At 46.2% G+C, this 23,263-nt stretch overlaps 1 protein-coding gene across 2 annotated transcripts in view; it reads left to right on the forward strand.

Moving 5' to 3' along the window:
• The window catches only part of LOC119969494 (cadherin-4-like), an 859,326-nt gene that overhangs the window by 773,785 nt on the left and 62,278 nt on the right, over positions 1-23,263 (forward strand). The window lies entirely within an intron of this gene.

The raw sequence follows: 23,263 nt of genomic DNA on the forward strand, positions 1-23,263 counted from the left end.
GAGGGAGGAGGAGGTTGTAGGGGTCGTCCCGGTGACTCCTGCAAGGGAGGTCCCGGAACACTCGGACCCCCCCGTTCCGTCCCTGGTGCATCTGGTGGGCAGCAGGCAGAACATGGTGGCACCACGCCATCCAGTGTGCCCGCCGAGCAGCCTGGCCCATCCAAGCCGGGCTGCCCCAGGAAACACATGCCGACGGGGAGTCAAGTCGCAGGGCAGGAGTCTCAGCAGTCCGCCTCCACTCCTGCTGTACTGTCTGGGGAAACACCAAGGCGTAGTGGTAGGGCCCGTAAGGCAAAGAAGTTCGACACATAGTAAGTTGGCATGGGTGCAGGGCACAGCTTAGTTATAGGGGCTAGGGCACTTGTATGTGAATGTCACGATTAAAGTCACTGTTAAACCAAACCCCAATGCCTCTGTGCTATGTCCGGTGCCTGAGGGGTCATGAAGGGGACCGAATGGCGCTGGGGTCGAAGGTCGGGACAACGGTGAGGCCGGGTGTGTCCCCCGCCCCCCCCAACACCCAATCGTCCTCGGAACACCGACGGCAGCTACCCCTCATGGCCATGTGATGGAGTGTACGTGACGCATACAGGGACCACCCAGGTACAGGGTGTAGCTGTGGCCATAAGTGAGACATTGTCTCACAGCTCATCGCAGAGCGGGTTGTCGTCATTCAACATGGCACTGATCACACCCGCTTACACAAGCACTGTTCCCACCCACCTCCCCCCAAGCATGGTGGCACCCTTTCCCAAACCCCCCCCCGCCTGCCAGCACTGGCCGTGGATGCCACAACATACTGCCTCCGAAAATGCCGACAGCTCACCTCCTCACTCCGCATCGTCAGACAGCACGACTGGCTGACAAATTTATTTTTCAGGTGTGAACCGTGACGGCGTGACCTGGGGTCGGGACTTTGGCCCATACGGGCTGCTGAATAGCGGGGGGCCCGGAGAATCGCCAAGCTTAGCACCTCGGGCAATTCTCCGGGCAGCGCAGCGCCGACCTCGATGATGCCGTTTTCGCCGGTTTGGAGAATGGCGGAACGGTATCGGACCAGCGTTGCGCGAAAATCCAGCGCGAATGCCGATTCTCCCAAATGGCACGGCGTGGGAGAATCCCGCCCCCTGTCTTTCCCCGTCAAATTATGTTGTTATTGAACCTTCAATTAAGAGGGACTTTCCATCCACCCTGTCAATGCCCCTCACAACCTTGTATATCCCAAGCAGGTCCATCCTCAGTCTTCTCTATTCCAAAGAAAACAACCCGAGCATTTCCGGCCTCTTTTCATAGCTAAAATGTTCTTTCCCAGGCAACATCCTGGAGAATCTCCTCTGCACCCTCTCCAGTGCAATCACATCCTTCCTATAGTGCGGCAACCAGAACTGAACACCATCTCCAGCTGCAACCTAACCAAAGTCCTTTACAGCTCCAACATAACCTCCCTACTCTTATAATCAATGCCGTGATTGATAACGGCAAGTGTACTGTATGCCTTCTTAACCTGTCCTGCCGCCTTCAGGGATCTGTGAACAAGCACCGCAAGATCCCTCTGTCCCTCTGAGTTTTGAAATGTCCCACCATTCATTGAGTACATGTTAGAACCAAAACTCTATTGAGTTAAATAAAATTGCTCACTCAAAGTAAAAGTTCAAATATAACTCTTTATTACTTGTAATGCAGCCTTGTAATAGTTTCAAACTCATGCCACTCTTCACCTAAATGTTTTAATTCTTTTCTCGGAGTTTCAAAGCCAATTTGTGGAGTAATGGGACAAGCCCTTAACCCATCTTTTTGCTTGTCCCAAAAAACAATTAAAATCAAATTCCAATTAATGAGGCGGGATTCTCCGAAACCCGCCGGGTCGGAGAATCGCCAGGGGGTGGCATGAATCCCGCCCCTGCCGGTTGCCGAATTCTCCGGCGCCGGGATTTTGGCAGGTGCGGGAATCGCGGCGCACTGGACAGCGGCTGCTGGCAGCCATCCCCCCAGCGATTCTCCGCCCGGCAATGGGCCGTGAGGCCCCCCGTTTTCACAACAGTTCCTTACCGGCGGGACCTGGCTCCATGGGCAACCTGTAGAGTCCTCGGGGGGGGGGGGGGGGGGGGGGCGTGGAAGGATCTGGCCCCGGGGGGCCTGGCCTGCGATCGGGGCTACGCGATCCGTGAGCGGGCCTGTGCCGTGAGGCACTCTTACCCTCTGCATAGTCGCTGTCAATCTCCGCCATGGCCGGTGCGGAGAAGAACCCCCTGCGCATGCACTGGGATGATGCCAGAACACGCTTGTGCTCCCGCGCATGTGCCAACTTGCGCTGGCCAGCGGAGGCCCTTTGACGCCGGTTGGTGTGGTGCCAAGCCCTTCCACGCCAGCTGGCGCAGCGCCAAGTACTCTGACACCGGCCTAGCCCCTGATGGTGCAGAGGATTTGGGGCAGCCCGACGCCGTTGTGGTTCACGCCACTCCTCGACGCCCGAGTGGCCCGCCCCGCCGGTTCGCAGAGAATCCCGCCCCTTATCTCTACAAGAGAGACTTCCTATATCCAAACTGGCAAGAACAGGCATTACAGCTGATTTTGGGCTTGATTCTATGTTTGATCTTTGCCAAAAGGATCTGTAGGTCTCTGTATGTGGCTGCATTACCGATTTCTTAATTGCTGTTTGCAGGCCTTGTCCCACATCTTCACAGTCTCATCACAGTTGCTGAATGTGACACTGCCCCTCAACTGAAAGTTAGGGATTTTGAATTTCTACTTGAAACAGATTATTGGTCTCTGCCAAGATTACACTAAACTCGATAGAGACCAATCATTTTTTTAAAAAGTATAAATTCAAAATCCCAATTATCTCCTAAAAGAGTGAGCCGCAAGTTTAAAGTAGAAATCTATTTACTATACAGGAGTCAAAAAAGCAAACATAACACACTTTCTATCCTATACTCTGAGCTCCAGAATTAAATTAAATTAATTGTGAATTAAGAGTTAACTGTAGTTGAATATAAACCATAAATCACACATTAACTATCAGATACAACCAAGACAGATCTTATGAATTGGCTCAGCAGTCCTCTCAGATTTTACTGATTACTCTTGAGGAATTTTAGCTCCTCTCCTTTTCAGAACTTGTCTAATCCCCAGTGACAACCTATCTGAGTTCCATGAGCACAGTTTTCACCACAAATGGCAGACCAGCACAAATGGCAGACCACCACACTGTCAGCTTCTTATCAAGCCAATCGACTCTGATAATATGTTGCCCACGTCATAAAATGTTGGAACTGGCCAACAGGATGGGAGCAGGAAATTTGATTTTTTTTTTTAAAGTGTGTGAAGGAAGTGGTGGGTTGTGAAGGAAGTGGTGGGTTGTGAAGGAAGTGGTGGGTTGCTCTTTAGGGACTGCCCATTGCTGATCGCGAAAACAGCCCCGCTTCGGTCAATCCCCTTCCCCTCTCCTTCATACCTGCTCCCTCCCTTAAAACACCCCTCACCCTCACACCCTGCCCCTCTCCTTAACTACCCAAACCCTCCTGACCCACGCTTACCTGCTCAAGGGATCCATAGTCCTTGATCTTCTTTTCCTTTTGCAGCACTGCTGGGACTTTTTATCATAGAATTTACAGTGCAGAAGGAGGCCATTCGGCCCATCGAGTCTGCACCGGCTCTTGGAAAGAGCACCCTACCCGAGCTCAGCACCTCCACCCTATGCCCATAACCCAGTAGCCCACCCAACACTAAGGGCAATTTATCATGGCCAATCCACCTAACCTGCGTATCTTTGGACTGTGGGAGGAAACCGGAACACCCGGAGGAAACCCACGCACACACGGGGAGGATGTGCAGACTCCGCACAGACAGTGACCCAAGCCGGAATCGAACCTGGGACCCTGGAGTTGTGAAGCAATTGTGCTATCCACAATGCTACCGTGCTGACTGATGGAGTTGCAGACTTAGCGGACGGGACTTCAAGTCCGGCCTGACCCTCATTAGCCTCAGAGCTTCATGGTTGCAGAGTGGGTCAATGTGGAGCATGTCAGCTTATTATTTCCAGGAGGGTGTGCCGTCGGCCCCTCTTGTAAAATCAGCCCGCAAATTCCCTCTCAGTCTAGACGAACAGTGGACATTTGAGTGAACAGTTTATCCTCAGATGAGTTTATCTTCATGGCTTCTGTTCCTAAGAATTCAGAGTTCCAATCCTGTTGGTGACACAATTCTGTTCATATTGCAGAGCTGTGTCACCAGCAGAAACTAGAACGGAAATTTCCAGTTTCCAGTAAGTTATTACAGTCATATATGGAGCAGCCTCCTCACTCCCAGAAATGTGTTTTTTCGGCTGCTTGATCACTCAATAATTGGACATTTTAACAACAGCACAGAGTGCCACTTAAAAGGAGAATTAAATCCATGCTCCGGAAATTTGTCACTCACCTGTTAAGTTACTGGATTCTTTTATTTACAATTTCTGCGCAATATTGCAAATTAGATCATGCACAATTTGCTTTAATAAGATGGAAATTATGCTGTTAAAATGCTGCATTTAATCCAGGGAAGATTGCAATCATTCTCTCTTCCAAGTACTAATTATTCCATTTTTAAAAATTTGTTCATGGGATTTGGGTGTAGTATCTTGCAACATTTGAGGATTTTGTTTTGCTGTCCTGTCTGCTACCTTTGTTGAGGAAGTGTAAATGAAATTAGTTCAATAATGGCTGCCTGCAGTTGAGCATATGTTAATCTTAATCGGTGATTAACAAAACAGAAAGATGGTGAATTTGTATAAGGCGCTTGATGGGATAGGTAAATAATAATAGGGAATCGAAACATAGGCCGGAATTCTCCTGCCATTCGCTGGTGGCAGGATTATCTGGTCCGTCTGGCAGCACAACCCACCCATGGGTTTCCCGGCAGCGTGAGGAATTCCCCTTGGCATCAGCGGGAGCAGAGAATCCGTTCGCCAGCGAACGGGGCATCGCCTCCCGCTGCCAAGGAGCACATTGCTGGGAGACCAGGGTATCACACCCATTGGGCAGAATTTTGCACAAATTTGGCTAAGTGTCAGTTTCGACACTAAAACTGGTGCCAATCCTGTCAGCCCCAGTGGCACAATCGAGACCGCTGTTTGTAGACACCCTGGGGGGAGAAAACATTTCCTCACATGAAAAATGCCAGGCCTATGGAGGGAACTGTCTGATTTACCCATGCTGGGGGTTACCTGAGCATTTTAAGTGCAGCACCCCCTTGATTAAATGGCAGCACAGCACGTGCTCACAGTCAAGAGAAGAGAATGGCAGCCAAGATCCACGATTTACTGAGTGAGCCCGACAAGAATGTTGGAATCCATGGAGGAGAGAAGGGCAACTATTTACCCTCAAACTGGCATAAGAACCTCCAGCAAGGTCATGAACCCCACCTGGCAGACAAAGACCTAAGTGGTCTACCCTGCATCCTGAGACTGTGTCCCTTATTCTAGATTGTCTAACCAGGGAAAACATGTATCTAGTTTCTTCAGCCTTGTTAGAATATTATACGTTTCAAAGAGATCTCCTCTCATCCTTCTGAACTCTACTGAATAAAGGCCATTTAAACCAATCTCTCCTCATAAGACAGTGCGACCAACCCTGGTATCAGCCTAGTGAACCTCTGCTGCACTCCCTCTTTGGCAATTATATCCTTTCCTAAGTAGGGAGACCAAAACTACACACACTACTCCAGGTGTGGTCTCACCAATGCCCTGGACAACTGAACATGAATCCCTTTTAATTACCTCACTGCAGTTGTAGCTACAAGCCGAACGAAGAAGGATATCAGAGATAACGAATAGAACTAATTAAGCGACCTTCTGTCTATATAACTTTTTGACACATGAGATAGCGCAACTTGTAACAGTAACTTTAGTATCAACTATATATTTAAAATCTTGACACACAAGAAATCAACAAAATATAGAACCATTCGCATTGTATCTTTCTGTCTGACTCTACATTTAAAACATTTGACTCTCAAACTAATATTAAAAACATTAATCACAGATGTCGATAAACGACAAACGTGGTCGTTTACCTCTAAGAAATCGCTCAATTATAGAGAAACAAGACAAATCGGGTTATTCATAGAATAGAAAGAAAGGGGTTATAAGAATACACAGATTCGAAGAGTTAATCACTCATTCCTTTCCTGTCAGGGTGCAGTCAAAGATCTGTTCAAATGCCCTGTCTTGTCGAAACAAAGTCTTTGAGACTTTTTGTGAAGATGTCTTTATTACTCTTACAAGAAATGTTTTAAAACAGAGATAACTTTTGGCTTTCCATGTTTAAATATACATTTCTCTGAATGAAGATAAACTGCGAGCAGATAACAAAGATTTGGCAGATTCCTATTTTTAATCTCTGTGGGTGGGATTTACTGACCACCTTGCCGCGTGATTTTTGGCAGGTGAGGCATCCCACTGTTGTCAATGGGAATGGAATTTCCCACCGGCATGAACAACTGGTAAATCCCATCCAGTATCTTTGTATTTTATAATCCAGAATGTTTTCATCATAAAATTCCCACTCGAAAATGTAAACTGCATTTTACTTTAAATAAGTCATCCTAGACACTCATTTAGAAGTCCTAAATGACAATAGATCCATGACCAAAAGAGGGAGATGGTATAGTTATGAGTGACTTACTCGAAAAATCTTCCATTAGGGGGTAAATTAAATCTGTTTAACAGTTTAAGCAGGACGTGGAAGCTTTGGAGAGAGTACAGAAAAGGTTTACCAGGATGTTTCCTGGTATGGAGGGTATTAACTATGAGGAGAGATTGAATAAACTGGGATTGTTCTTCCTAGAGAGACGGAGGCTGAAAGGCGACCTGATAGAAGTTTACAAAATTATTAGGGGTATAGATAGGGTGAACAGTTGGAAGCTTTTTCCCAGGGCGGAATTGACAATTACAAGGGGGCACAAGTTCAAGGTGAGGAGGGAAAGGTTCAATGGGGATGTGCAGGGAAAGTTTTTTACACAGAGGGTGATGTTGGTCTGGAATGCACTGCCAAATGAGATGGTTGAGACAGATATGTTAGCGATCTTTAAGACTTATCTGGATAGGCACATGAACAGAAGGGGTATAGAAGGATACAGGCGGTTGGTTTAAATAGGACACATGATCGGTGCAGGCTTGGAGGGCCGAAGGGCCTATTCCTGTGCTGTATTGTTCTTTGTTCACTGGATCGGTAATCTCCCTCTGGTGATGTATCTGATTCTGTGTCTTACCAGAAGATAGTTTCCCCTCCTCAGTAGCTTAGTCAGACTAAGATTCATCAGATTACTCAAATACACCACATCCAGTGGTTCTCCCTTGTCTATTTTACTAGTTGCATCCTCAAAAGTCTCTGGTAGTTTTATTTGGGTTTTCCTCTCAGAAATCAAACATTCCAGATCCCCACAACACAAATTCAAAGGAATAACTGCAACATTGAGAGTATAGTTTGGTTTTAGAAAAGATTAGAGAGAGATTTTGAAGAGTTATAGAAGGAATATTATGGTTAAGGGGAAAAAAACCGATACCTAAGGGCTTGTCTACTTATTAATTTACTATGAACATTTCTATACTTGAGCATGGGTATATTCAATACATTTCACCATGCATTTTTGCATGTTATTCATTTCACATATTTGTGAAAGATGCTTGTCAACAACTATGCACTCACATTTCTATCTCAACATTATGTCATCCTTTCTGGACATCATGTAATCTTATCAAAAGACCAGTGTATATATAATATATTTAGATATAATTATATATATGTGAGGGTCCCCATTGCAAAGATGTTGATTCCCTTCCACTTTATGGTCCCAATGCCTTGGAAGATAGCCAAACTATCAAAGTCAATCCTCTTTTGAAACAAAAGTCAGACAAAGACGCACATAATCGGGAGAAACCTATCAAATTACTAACTTATTCTACACATTCCAGACTTTCACTAAAACCTCCATTGAAACCAGAATATTCCCATAATATTTATCCCAATCTGTTATTGTGGATTGTTCCTTTACTCTGTCTCTTACTCCCAATCACTTTTTAAAAATATAATTTACGCATCCTATTCGCTAATAGTTAACGTCCTGACACGCTTTAACGGGACAAAAACAGAATCCTGTTCTGGCGCACTTAGCGGGGTGTTTCATTGCACCTGCAGCACCGGGAATATATCTCATTCAGAAGTATTTTGTACAAAGTAATATTTGGCTTTTCCTCTCAGAAATCAAACATTCTATGTAATTCCAGGCCTTAAAGTGTTTTGTTTGTTTACAAACAAATTGAAACAAAAATTTTCAAATGCACAAATTACATCACCTCACATGTAAAATAAAGGGATAAAGGAGCACATAGTATCTCCTTAAACAGAAGAATCTTTACAAAACTGCCCTTCCAAACTACAATTTTCTTCTGATAAGTTTGAATTAAGAATTCCATGTTCAAACAGTTTATTTTCAAATCCCTATATACATGCTTTGATCTTAAAAATTCCGCTTTTTCTTTATGAGAATTGTGTTCAAAGTAACTCCTCCAAAGTTGATCATAACATATATTTATTCGAGTCGTGATTGTGGCCAGAAACCATGGGCTGGATTCTCCGACTCCCCCGCCGGGTCGGGGAATCGCGGGGGGGGGGGGGCGGCGTGAATCCCGCCCCCTCCATCTCCTGAAGTCTCCAGCACCAGAGATTCGGCGGGGGCGGGAATCGCGCCGCGCCTGTCGGCGGGCCCACCCCTGAGCGATTCTCCGTCCCGCGATGGGCTGAAGTCCCGCTGCTGTCATGCCGGTCCCGCCGGCGGGAATCAAAACCTCCCTTACCGGCGGGACTGGCGGCGCGGGCGGGCTCCGGGGTCCTGGGGGGGGAATGGGGCGATCTGGCCCGCGATCGGGGCTCCACCGATCGGCGGGTGGGCCTGTGCCGTGGGGGCATTCCTTTCCTTCCGCGTTGGCCATAGCCTTCACGATGGCGGACGCGGAAGTGACCCCCTCCCCTGCGCATGTGTGGGCATGACGTCAGCAGCCGCTGATGCTCCAGCGCATGCGCGGACTTCCGCCGGCCGGCGCAGACCCTTCGGCCCCAGCTGGCATGGCGCCAAAGGCCTTTCCCGCCGGCCAGCGGGGCACCAACCACTCCGGCGCGGACCTAGCCCCTCAAGGTTAGGGCTTGGTTCCTAAAGGTGCGGAGAAATCCGCACCTTTGGGGCGGCCTGATGCCGGAGTGGTGCACGCCACTCCATCCCACCAGGGCCCCCGCCCCGCCGGGTAGGGGAGAATCCCAGCCCATAGGTCGAACTGAAATAAGTTACGCATTTGCCATGTTGCAAATTTAGTCCAATTTATAATTCTTGTTTTTTTTAAATGGTGTTGAAACAACTACCACAAAAGTCACAATTGTGGATTTAAAAACAATGTAAATTAAAAACACACAAAGAAAAACAATCCACACAAAATATATATTGGGCATGCACACTCACGCACTGGAAACTTCCCATGTTCACACACACTTCCACAGCATTTAGCTTTGCTTTCAATCAATTCAAAACTGAAAACAAAATAGAATATTCAAAGAAAGTAAAGGAATGAGATTAAGATAGTCGTCTTGATTCTTCTTTCTTCAGGCACTGTAATTAAAACTAAAAGTACATACTGAATTCTCAGAAAAACATGTGTATTATAAAAAGTTTATAAGCTTAACAGCCAGCTTTTGCAGCCACAGGGGGCCTTTGAAATTAAACCAAAACGACAAAGCTGACATTTTATTGCCCCAGAAGCACCACTCTCCTACCAGAACAGCGATTGTTTAAACCAATTTACACAGCCATTCTCCATCATTTCATCACAACTTATCCTTCTCCTCACTTAAACCAATTTAAAATACAACGACATACATCCATTAAACAAGCAACTTTAAAACAGCTAACAGAACCAGACCACAGAGGGTTGTTACATTCCCAGTTAATGTTACTACTGGACAGAAAGATCTCAGATTGGAACCCTGGCACAGAATAACTTTTATTTTTTTGGGAGAAAATCTGGATTAGTGGAGTCACAGGACTGTCAATTAGCTTTTAACAATCAAAAAAAAATTATTAAACATGGACGGTTTGATGATAATCCAATACTTCTTCACTCCACTTCTATCTTCACCAATGTACGCAGATTTTAAGACAAACTCAGGTCACAAAATATATCTTATGCCATATTGTTCTCAGTAAATACACTGTCCCTGTAAACCTACAGGCCAACTGTGGTCAGATACACCCCACTCTGAAACAAAGTGGCAGATGCTATCCAATAGACCCTCTGTGGATTTCTCCTCAAATCACCCACATGATTAGCACCTGAAACTAGCAGAAAACATAAACACTGATTGAAAGCTTTTATAAGTATATAAAGAGAATAAATAAAGTAGGTGTTGGCCCTTTGGAGGATGATACAGGTGAGGTAATAATGGGGAACACAGAGATGACGGAGGTACTGAACCAATATTTTGCCACTATCTTCACGGTGCTTCAGGGGTCAGTACTCAGACCACAACTGTTTACCATTTATATAAATGATCTGCAAGTGGAGACAAAGTGTATCAGCAGAATTTGCGGTTAATACTAAAATAGGTGGGAAAGCAGGCAGTGAAGCGGAGATTTTACAGACAGGTATATATAGGCTAGAAGATTGGGCCAAAGTTTGGCAGGTGGAATTTAATGTAGATAAATGTGAGGTTATCCACTTTGGAAAAAAATATAGAAAGGCAAATTATTATCGAATCAGAAAGCAGATTCAAGATGCGCATGGGCAGAGGGATCTGGGTGTTTTTGTTCATGAATCACAGAAAGTCAGTATGCAGGTACAGCATGTAATTAAAAAGGACAATGGAATATTAGCATTTATTGCAAAAGAACTGGTGTGTAAAAGTAGAGAAGAATTGATGCAATTGTACAGGGTGTTGGTGTTACCACATTTGGAGTGTTGTGTCCAGTTTTGGTCTCCTTATTTGAGGAGAGATGTGGTGGCATTGGAGGCTGTTCAGAGGAGGTTTGCCAGATTGATTCCGCAAATGATAGGATTGACATATGAGGAGAGATTAAGCCGTTTGGATTTATACTCGCTGGAGTTTAGAAGGATGAGAGGGGATCTAATCGAGGTGTATAAAATATTAAATGGGATTGATAAAGTAAGCGTAGACCAAATATTCCCCTTGAGAGGCAATCTAGAACAAGAGGTCACAGATAAAGGCTGAGAAGCGGTAGATTTAGAACTGAGATTAGGAGGAACTACTTCTCGCAGAAGGTGGTGAATTTGTGGAACTTGCAGCCCCCATTGTGTGGTGGAATCTGAATCATTAAATGGTTTCAAGAAGGAAATAGATATATTTCTGATTTTAAAAATGGGTCAAAGGGATACGCGAAACAGGCAGGGAGGTAGATTTGAGCGCGGGGAGAGATCAGCCATGATCTGAATAAATGGCGGAGCAGGCTTAGAACATAGAACATAGAACATAGAACAGTACAGCACAGAACAGGCCCTTCGGCCCTCGATGTTGTGCCGAACAATGATCACCCCACTTAAATCCACGTAACCCGTATACCCGTAACCCAACAATCCCCCCATTAACCTTACACTACGGGCAATTTAGCATGGCCAATCCACCTAACCCGCACATCTTTGGACTGTGGGAGGAAACCGGAGCACCCGGAGGAAACCCACGCACACATGGGGAGGACGTGCAGACTCCACACAGACAGTGACCCAGCCGGGAATCGAACCTGGGACCCTGGAGCTGTGAAGCATTGATGCTAACCACCATGCTACCGTGAGGCCCCTGGGCTGAATTGTCTACTTCTGCTCCTAATTCCTGTGTTCCTATGTTCCTATGAATGTTTCCAAACTCCACTCTCAATAAGATCCTCCTTAAAATCCTCTTCCAGTCAGCGCTTTCTATCAGCTGTTTTCATCAAGGATCCACTTACAGGATTTCCAAGTCTACTTTCTGTATTCCTCTGTCTTAAGTTGCTAAATGCATTCAAGCTGTCACACAATTTCTCAGATATCCAGCGAGCAATGGGTCACTATGACATCACAGGCTGTACTAAGGCCTTCAGAATGCTTTTAGATTGCTTCAGATGTTTGGCTTCTCTCCATCCAACTTCACCTGGTCTGCGCTTTTCAGCTCTGTCTTGAACTTCCATGAAGGGTACGTTGTTCAAATTCCGGTTCTCTTGTGCTCCTTTGACTTCAGTCTTCCTGGAACCCATCTTTTCATTCCATGGTTTCTAGAACTAGCTGTTCTTTAGTTCCTGGAACTTGTTATCTTGTTTACTTGTCCAATGCTCCATTGTTCTGCTTCTGTTTCTGGCAGAGCTGTGTGAGACGCCTTCTCTCTCATTAACTAGCTCCAGTTAAAACAAAACTCAAGTGGTCTTTATAACTTTTAGGTAGCCCCTGGTTGCTAAGCAACAACTCAGCCCTTCTTGAAGCTATGTTTGCTTTTCCCATCGTAAACTCTCAAATCACAATGCAAACAATTTGAAATGAAACCCATACCCCCAGATATGCATACACCTTTCTTTAACATGAATCTAACGAGTGTTTTACCCTTCTAACACAGAAAACTGACGTAACTCTATACCTTCTTTCTAATATTCAGCAATACAAACATAGTTCACTTAATGCAGTGACAAAGACACTAGACACAGATACTCAACCAAGAAAAATCAAACAGAACACTGCCTTACATGGATAGAAATTTACTCAAACAGAAGTTTTCCTTTTCACGCAACATGTTAAATTTACTCTGGGTCTCCCAACACACTTCTCTGAATCTTTTTCTTTAGATCCAAATATTCTTTTATATTTTACACTTCCTTTGTGTACTCAAAAAACAGCTACAGCTGCTTAACAGATCAGTTTCAATGATTGGTCAACTATTAGCTCTTTTTTGCCTTACTTTGCGCTGAATGAACGCCTTTGGAAAAAAACTCGCACCTCAGAGTCTAAACAGGGAGTATGTTCATTCATTCAGTAATCCCTTCATTTCAACTTCATCAATTTTACATGCCCTGCCCATCTTTTTCTGGAATGTTAAAAACACTAAGGGTGGGATTCTCCGACCCACCGCATCAGTTTTCTCGCCAGCAGGCCATTGGGGTTTCCCATGGTGGGCTGCCCGACGCTGTCAGGGAATCCCTGGGCGTGGGAGCGCTGCCGGAGAATCCTGACAGCAGATAATCTAGCCCCAGATCTTTCCTCTTATCTGCTGGCATTACACCTTGGCCAGAATGTTTGGAACACATCACCGTTGACTCCAGCAGGCCTAATGACGTTTCACACTCTAACAAATGATAATTGGAGGAAGGTGGGTCGTCTGACCTTCACATTTCTCCAACTACATAATCCTTTATCAGAACAAACATTTAATTCAAGCGTATAATCTCTTAAAAATACAAGCATTAGAATTCATATCCCCGCAACAGAAATCTATAACCATGTGGAGCTGTCAATCAAAGCGTGAAATGCCAGGCATTTGTCATGCACCTATTGTCATAATGGAATGTTGTGAAATAGTCACAGCACTATTCCAGTCAAGGCAGCCTTCAGGCATCTGTCAATAGACAGAATGAAATAGCAAGCATTTTTTAAAAAAACAGTCCAGTCATTTTTTTTCAAAGAAAGGGCAGAAGCCAATGCCTTGACATGCTTGCCTGTTTGCCTTTAACTGTTCATGAACACTTTTGACTGTTAAAATGAACTTGATAGTTAATACGTTTATGCACTTTTTTACACACATTCACATCTACTTTTAACAATGCCAAGGGAATCTTCCCTCTTCCAATGAGAACCTGAATAGGAGGGAGACAGTAAACAAAATGCAGGTCAGTTATCTTAACATCTCTCAAAGGGGAAAATGCTGCGGAATTGATATTAAAGATGTTATAGCAGGACAGTTTGAAAATCTCAATGCAATCAGGGAGAGTGAACTTAGTTTTGTGAAAAGAAAAGTGTGTTTCACTAATATATTAGAGTTATTTGAGGAAATAACAAGCAATATGGATAAAGGAGAACCTGGGGCCGTCGTGTACTTAGAATTCCAGAAGGCAATTGACAAGGTGCTACATCAAAAGTTACTACAGAAGGTAAGAGTTCATTGTGCAGGGGGTAACATATTAGCATAGCTAGAGGATTGGTTAGCTGACAGGAAACAGAGAGTAGGCATAAATGGTCATTTTCAAGTTGACAAGATGTACCAAATAGAGTGCCACAGGAATCAGTGCTGGGGCCTCAACTATTTACAATCTGTATTAATGACTTGGATGACAGGATGAGATGTACGGTTGTTAAATTTGATGATGACGCAAAGAGTGCGATCTAACCCAATTCGGGGCAGGACGAGGCCGGTAAATCACGTGAGAGGCACTTTGCGAAATTTAGGTTGCTCGTTATATGTTACGATCCAGATTTGCATTTTAAGTATGCAGTTAAGCTCACTTAAATATGTTCGCGCTGGGGTTACCCAAGGCACGCGATCTAACAGCCCTATCTCACAGACCCTGAGCGAGTGCCGCTTAGCATTAGTTGCTACAAAAGTGGACCAGTTGTACCGGTATTTAGGGGGTTCTCTCAGGTGAACCCTTCTGGGTGGGAAGGCTCTGGAAAGAGTGGTACCCTGCTACTCCCTTTGCTACTTGGGCACCTTGGCACCGTGACACTGCCAGGTGGCACCAACCTGGTACCCTGGCAGTGCCAGTTTGGCACCCTGGCAGTGCCTACTTGGTACCACCCTGGCAATGGCAGTGTACCCAGGTGGCACAGGGTCCCAAGGAGGCATCTTCCCCATGCCATGGATCAGGACTGGGGTGCTCTGCCCTTATTGGATGGGATGCGATGGGCTCGAGGACCCCTTGATTAATAAGTTGGGGCATTGGGGAGGGTCTGGAGGTCGCGATGGGGATCCAGAGATCAGGGCACTATTTTTAAATGGATTATTCTATCAGGAAAGGTTGGAGAGGCTACATCTGTATCCACTGACGTTTAGAACAATAAGAGGCTTTTGGAACATGCAAGACCCTGAGGGACTTGACAAAAATATTTCCGGACTTGGGGTGAATAAGCAGGCTGAAGATGGTTTGCAGAGCTTTAAGGGTAATCTTTTTTTAAAAGTCATTCATGGGCTGTGGGCGTTATCGGCTGGGCCAGCATTTATTGCCCATCTTAAATTACCCTTATTTCAGAGGGTATTTGAGAGTCAAGCACATTGTGGTAGGTCTGGCATCACATGTAGGCCAGACCATGTCTTCCTTCCCTAAATGACATTAGTGAACGGGATGGGCTTTTACAGAAATCAGCAATGGTTCCATGGTCATTGTTAGACTTTAAATTGCAGATTTAATTTGAATGAATTCAAATTTCACCATCTGCCAAGGTGGGATTTGAACCCGGGTGCCCAGATCTAACCCTGGGTCTCTATTATTAGTCCAGTGAAAATACCACTATGTCACTGCCTCCCCTGAGGGTGCTAAAGGGGGGATTTTAAAAGGAACGGCAGCATTATTCTGAGCCATTAACTTTTAAAGAATAATTCTGAGCGCTCATTAATTAACTGACAACTGTGCTTCGAGATTTCACGTTTCTGAACAAATACAAACTTTATTGGATACAGAAAGAAATACAGCAAAGCGCACACCACTAACTTAACACTATAGCTCGTAGAGATTTATGTTATCAATTCTATTTCTACTTCTTCTCAAGGGTTTCCTTGTCTTTCTAAATCTTGAAGGTTTATTCACTTTTACTCTGAGGTCAAACCAAAGGTATATCACAGCTCTCCAGAATTTACTGTGTTTCTCCTTGTTATTTCAGCTATTTATCAAGGTACGATATTTCATGGGGGTCCTTCTATTAGCTTTTGACTAAATAACCTTCCAAAGTTCGTTTGAAACTTCTTGGCATGGCTACCACAGCTCAAGCAAAGGCCTCCCTTGCAGCTTCTGTATAGTGGCTTCAAACATCAGAAAACACCAGTGGTGTTTCCAAATGTCCACTGCTTTGGTTTCAAACTGCAAGCAAGTTGATTGCATCCAGAACTCCAACTGCAAAAGGTTAACTGCCCTACACTCTGATTAATCTAGATTCCTTCCTTTACCTTCCAACTAAACAAATCTTCTGTTGTTTTACCCTAAACCAACTTTGTCCTATACTGACCTGCCAATCGCAGGTTGCAGGATGATAGCTCTAGCATTAACTCTGCTTTTAGGTCTGGCATTATCCTTCAACTAAGGAATTGTAAGCTGCATAATAGCCAGGATGTGATTCAGCAGACTGAAGTTAAAGTTTGCTGTCAGGCACGTCAGGGTGTTTCTGTGCGGCAGCAGCGCCGTGAAACATTCCGCTATCCAATGTCACTTTGCCATTACTTTTGTTCCCAGGGTGTTTCTCCCCACCGAGGCCACACTTCGAGGGATTTCCTGCTGGCGAGCTTCATCAGGGCACCATTTTGTCTGACAGCCCAAGTCTTTCCCCCCCCCTCCCCCTTTCAGGCCCACTCCCGCTTTATTGACCTCTTCACTCCCACACCAGCTTTGGCAAGGCCCCTGGGATCCCCCTCCCCTCACCCCCTACAACCTGGCAAGGTACACTGGGCCTGATCACTGGCAGTGCCAACCTCACACCTGGACACCCTGGCATCCTGGCAGTGCCATCAGGGCACCCTGGCAGTGTCATGGTGGCACATATAGGGTGCCGGACTGGCAATATCAAGTCCTACGTGCCAAGGGGAGTGTCAGGATGCCATGCTGCGCTGTGTCCCTGACCACCTGGGGATCCCCAATGGCCTGGAAAAGCCCCCTAGGTTCAATTATGACTGGTCCATTGTACTAAATGGCACCCTGGTGATATAACACAGGCACGGCAGGTGAGGCTCTGGGCACTGGGTGAATCAGGCATGCTCACTTGAATATTCAGATCTGTATCTGTGAGGGCAAGATCCAGATTATGCCTGTGCGGAGCGAGTCAGCTAACCTGTGATCGGCTGGCGCCTGGCGGGGAACCCGATTTAGGCTCGCATGTCATTCACCCCTTGTGCCTGGATCTACTGAATCATGCCCCAGATCTGATGCAGTCTTGAGCTGCTTTCTAAATTTAACCAGTCTTGATTGCTGGACATGCTGACTGAATTCACAGAGAATAACTCAAAACAAATTATCTCATTAATTTCTACCCATCTCCATGGCAATGTGAAACTCACAGCCTATTCCCAGGTGCTAATGCAAATTAACTACCTTTTCATTCCAAAGCTTTACTTAATTCTGGGAAACCAACTGAATTACTGGAATAGCCGCAGGCATGAGGGGGCGATTTTGAGCCTGCGTTTGCCGTCTGAGAATGGCAATGCAGGCGCAAAATCCAGAGAGGATTGGAAAACGTGAATCTTGCTATTAATTGTCAACTCCCTCGCTGGAGGAGTAACACGACACACACCTCAGGAACTCAGGAAGCTCACTTTAATACATTAGCTCATGTCACATTGCCGTCATTTACAACAAGTTTAGATAAATGTGAACCTGGTATTCTCACCTTTGAGGGGGATTTCGGAGGTGCGCTCTCAGGCAGCCACCACCTTTCAGGGTGTTAAATGCTCAGCGCGTACAGAGAGGACACAGGGAACATAAGTTCAACTCGGGTTTCAGTATCACCATCTCGGGGCGAGGGGAGATCGCAGGCCTTACCTGCCCTTCATGCTGGGGGGCCTATTGCTTTAAGGGGGTCTAGAAGCTGACATGCAGGCATCCCTTCCCATGTCTTCCTTGGTTGGCTTGTGTGCAAATCACCACTAAAGGAGTGCCCATCCTCAGTGGGAGCTGGAAAGTGGGTGGGAGGAGGTGAAAGTAGGAGGTCAGTACTGGGAGCGACATTGAGGTACCTGGGTGGGGTTTGTTGCTCATTCTGGTGAGTGTGCTTTACACTCAATTGGCTCTGTTTTATTACCTTGCTCTAGAGTCGCCAGGTATCTTTATGATACCACCACGAGGTTCAAGTTCAAGTGCTGATCAATGACTCAGTACACCAGTTAGTAAGGTTCAAATCAAAACACATTTATTATATACACAATTAATCGCTACTCATGCATAAACACTACGAACCTGGACTACCTCTACCGCTACAGGCCAATACTTATCTTTGGAAAAGAACCCACTGGGTCAGGGAACAATGGCCTCTTGTTAAATCCTGGGCTGCAGGCTTCCAACTGGTATGGACTAAGGGTCAGGAGCGCCTATCCCGTAGCGTGCATTGACAGGACACTTACTTGTTGGTGTAGCTTTTAGCCAGGCCTCTCCTTCTCACGGTCAAGAGTTCTTTCAAGCTGCTAAGATGTTCTGCTGGGAGGGCCGGCTAAGAGACTGAATTGAACTTGGGACCTGTCTTTTATAGGCCCCAGGAGCTTCGCGCCCTTTTCGGCGGACGCCGTTCCTGACTCCAATCGATTGGATCACGTACCAATCGATCGGTTTGAATTCCCCAATACTGGGGCTGTTCCCTGATCGCTAGGCGGTTCTTTGGTGCTCGTTAGCCTCTTTTGTCTTGGACTCCTGCTGGCACCGAGGAGTCTGACTTGTTTTGACCGTTCTCGATTGTTACCATTGTGCCCGGGAATCGTTCATTAATATTCAGATTGCTGGTTTCAATGCTGTCTGCTTTCTGCGAGTCGAATATACAGGAAAACTTTGCAAACTTCTTGCTTCTCTGAGCCTGTCCATTTTTCCCTGCGTTCTTTGCGAATCTCCATTTTAAACAAAGGGAAGTGGCCAACCCAAGTGGCTACAAGTTTCATGAGAGGTCAGGCTCTAAGGGCAGAGTGGGGGTCTCAATTTGTCCCTCTGTTTGTTTAATTTAGTTTATTTGTTATCAGCAAAGTAGTTGGAGCCAACTTCTTAACCCTTTGCAAGCATTGACCCCAAGCATTGAACTCCAATGCTCATCCAAGTATTAACATAACACTGATGTGTACCCCTATGCAAGGCGTGATGGTGATGTCTATCATTACTCAGCTCATTCAAGATCATATGGGGGGGTCATCTTTGAGGATGCAAACGCTAGTCGCATGCATCCACTCAACTACCCTTCCACTGAACGCTAGGTTTTGTGTGTGGGGGGGCTGCGGTTAGGTTGGGGGAATGGTCAGGGGTCAGGTGCAACTGAAACTCTCAAGAGCTTACACACTTCATATAGTTGGGGTGGAGAGAGGCAACTATGGGGAAGTGGCTATAGTGTGAGAGGAGAGGGTGCGAGGCTTAGTGGAGAGGCACTCCCAAGGGGAAAGCACACAGGTGGATATTCCAGAGGAATGAAGGGCTGAGGATCAGGACTCCATCAGGAATCCTCATCAATCACATTGGTATTCTCTTCTTTTCTGTGTGATTCTGGAGCACGTCGAGTTGCCATTTCTACTCATTAGTGCTGCCATTCTCACACTCCAAAGGAATGAAACACCAAGTGTGTGCGAAGGTTCGCAGAGCTTGGTACCATGGAATGACAGTGTAGAAGCTCTGTACATGAATGAAGTGAAATTTAATTCTGAAACTATATAACAATGATGACCTATCTATACCAGTGCCTAGGTTCACCCATGCCCACTAAATGTGTCTGGTTTCTTAATTTTCCTCACCCACGATATCACGGTGCATCCCTAGGATCCACACCTGAGGTTGAGGAGGGCTGCTGCCTTCCACGCCCTGTTTCCTGAGATGATCCCCAGGACTTGCGGACTAAGGGAAGGAAAGAATGCAGCAGTGACAGATAGTGATAAGTTGAGTAGGAAGATGGACGCAACCAAGAAATTGAGGGGGGAGAAATTAAAACGGAATGGGTGACATCAAGGAGAGAATAAACATAGAAAATGGGTGCAGGAGTAGGCCATTCGGTCCTTCGAGCCTCCACAAAGGATCGTTGGAGGCTCCAGCAGGGAGTGGTTGCTAAAATGGGCATGAAACTGGATGCCGAGGTAAGTTAGGTTATATAGGCATGTCAAAGATTAGATAAAACAAGGCTTGGTGGTAAACAGAGGGCAGGAAGGAGACAGCATGACAGAGTCCAAAATCAAAATTGAAAGCTTCGACCTGTCAGAACGTCATGGTTGGAAGTGGAAATGTTGCTCCCAGTCATCATTATATTTGGTTCCGGGAGGTGCTATAATCTGAACACGAGCATTTGCCTGCAGTGATGCAATGGAACTTTCGACTGGCAAAGGAAAGGCTGTTTGTTCAATGGCGAGGTATCTTTGTATCTCTTCTAGCTGATTCCAAAACACATCCATTTTTATTTTCCTTGAGTAGTTTTACTGTTGAATCAAACTGCTTACATTTTATTTTGCAGCGGACAAACAGGGTATGTTGTTTATACGTATCGATTTGAATAAACACGTCTCTGCTTGCATCAGATTTTTTGTGTCCAGAAATAACCTGAGGAAATCAATGATGTTTTATATATTCATAATAGCGTTTGAAGAAAGCATTCTCAAATTGTTTGACAGCTTTTAACACAGGTACAATTGCATTAATAGGCCATAAACTGAACAATTTGATTAAAAAGGACCCATGACTGTTAGCTTCTAGCGCTCAAATATTCTAGAGTGATATTTCAGGTGTTAATAAAACCCTGGATATGACATCCCCCATCCCCCCCCCCCCCCCCCCCCCCCCCCACTCCATCTATATAATTCATTGCATTTCCATTCTTCATCAGTCCTTTAGAAGGGTCCTACAGAGTCAAAACATCAACTCTGTTTCTCTCTCCATGGATGTCGCTCAATCTGCTAAGTTTATCAGAATTTGTCTGTTTTATAAATAAATCTTCCTTGCTAAGCCTAACTTACTTCAGAAAAAAATAAGATTTTCTTTTTGGTCCCAATATATCCACAAACTACCCTCGGGGAACAGAATGTATTTGGTCTGTATAGAATTAATGCTAGTATATAATAGGCTAAACATGTTACAAGTCAAAAACTGAATTCTCAATCACCGTTAATTTATTTTCTTAAAGCTGCTTATTTGTGTGTTCAGTAGGTTTGTTAAACGTGTCATTAGCATTAGCCATATTTTTAAACAAATAAAACATTTCCACTCAATATAAAGCCAGGAGATATGTTGTTGCAGTGAAGAGAAAATCCATTTTTATAATTAATGTTATATGCAGATGTAACTTTTATTAGCTTACAACGTGAATGCTCTTTCTGAGTGCTACCCCACTTAGACATACTCAAACTCATTCATAATATTAATCCTTGTAATGTGGAGCTTACATAAATGAATGAGGCACCTGTTCTTTTCAGAATAGTATATGTAAACATACTTCATGAAATATGTCATAAGATTTGCAAGGATATAGCGAGGAAATAATGGAATATATCATCCATGCTATTTTAACCACCTTTTATCACCTTAGCTTGAACTTTTTATTATCATTTCAACTTAGATTAATTTCAAATATGTTATTAATTATGGGTGCGATCTACCTGAATGGGAACAGAGTCCCATAACGAGCCTGTTTAGCCCGGTGTTTCTTGGTGCTTGGAGTGCCAAGAAACTGTACGCTATCGAATGGGACCCTGGGTGAAATTCTCTGACCCCCCCCCCCCCCCCCCCCCCCCCCCCGCAGGGTTGGAGAATTGTCCGGGACCGGCAAAAATCCTGCCCCCGCCGTGGCCGGAATTCTCCGCCACCCGGGAATTGGTGGGGGTGGGAATCGCGCCGCGCCGATCGGCATGCCGTCTGCGGCGATTCTCTGGCCCGCGATGGGCCGAAGTCCCGCCGCTGAGAGGCCAATCCCGCCGCCGTGGTTTCAACCACCTCTGGTGGTGGCGGGATTGGCGGCGCGAGCGGGCCCCCGGGGTCCTGGGGGGGGCGCGGGGCAATCGGACCCCGGGGGGTGCCCCCACGGTGGCCAGGCCCGCGATCGGGCGGGCCAGTGCCGTGGGGGCACTCTTTTTCTTCCGCCGCCGCCACGGCCTCGACCATAGCGGAGGCAGAAGAGACCCCCCCACCGCGCATGCGCCGGCGGTGACATCAGCGGTAGCTGATGCACCGGCGAATGCGCAAACCGGCGAAGGCCTTTCGGCCAGCCCCACGCCGGCCGGCCGGCGTCAAAGGCCATTGGCGCCGGTTTTGGCACCAGTCGGCGTGGCGCCAACCACTCCGGCGCGGGCCTAGCCTCCCCGTACCAGCCTCCCCGGACAGGCGCCGGAATGTGGCGACTAGGGGCTTTTCACAGTAACTTCATTGAAGCCTACTCGTGACAATAAGCGATTTTCATTTCATTTCATTCAATGGGGAGGCCCGACGCCAGAGTGGTTGGCGCCACTCCACTACGCCGGGGCCCCCCCGCCCCGCCGGGTAGGGGAGAATCCCGGCCCCTGTTCCCATTTGGGTAGATTCGGGGCCTCAGCGGGGTACTCCCCACAGAGGCAGCACTTATCCCATTTCCTGCTCTGAGGGGTTCCGCTTGACAGAACTCCTCAGTGCAGGAGGAGAGCGGGACACAGTTTCTAAATGACATCCTGATCTCTCAAACTCCCCACTGACGTGGCTCCCCAAATCTCCCCAAAGCCCCAACTCACCAATAATGAAATCCTCAGGCCCTCCTGCAGCGGGCACCCCCCGGGCCCGATCACTACTGTGTGAAAAATGCCAGCTTGGCACATTGATGCTACCAGCTTGGCACATAAGGAGTAGTACTTCTGCCAGCCAGCAGTGCCACCTGGGCACTTTGGGTGCCAACCTGACAGTGACAAGGAGCCCAGGTGGCACATGCAGTGCCAGGGTGCCAACTTGCCCAGAGGGCAAGTACCTGGGGGCCTCCAATCCCCTGGGAGACACCCATGAGTGCCATATCTGCCTGGTTCCCATTCATGGAGACCAGAACTGAATGACTAACTGTCTCACTCTCATATGCAGATTTGCTAAAAAGTGAATTTTTAGCAAAAGTGAATCCCACAGTGGGCGGGATTCATATCGCGACATCTCCCGGCATCTACGAGCTGCGTCGCTCTGCCTTTCAAGTGTAAAGCGGCCAGTAGATCCTGCCCTCTGTCTCTGTTGTGATTGCTGTCATTTAGCGTGTAATGAAAATTAACTGTTGGTAATCTGAGAATCATAAAATCACATACATGGTTGTACCACAGACCAAGGCCATTCAGCCTGTGATGTTCTAATGGCGCAATGCGCAAGCAACTCTGCTTTAAAAATAATTAGTCTAAGTGTGGCT

Source organism: Scyliorhinus canicula, chromosome 7 (genome assembly GCF_902713615.1).
Source record: "Scyliorhinus canicula chromosome 7, sScyCan1.1, whole genome shotgun sequence".
In the NCBI taxonomy this organism is placed as follows: domain Eukaryota; kingdom Metazoa; phylum Chordata; class Chondrichthyes; order Carcharhiniformes; family Scyliorhinidae; genus Scyliorhinus; species Scyliorhinus canicula.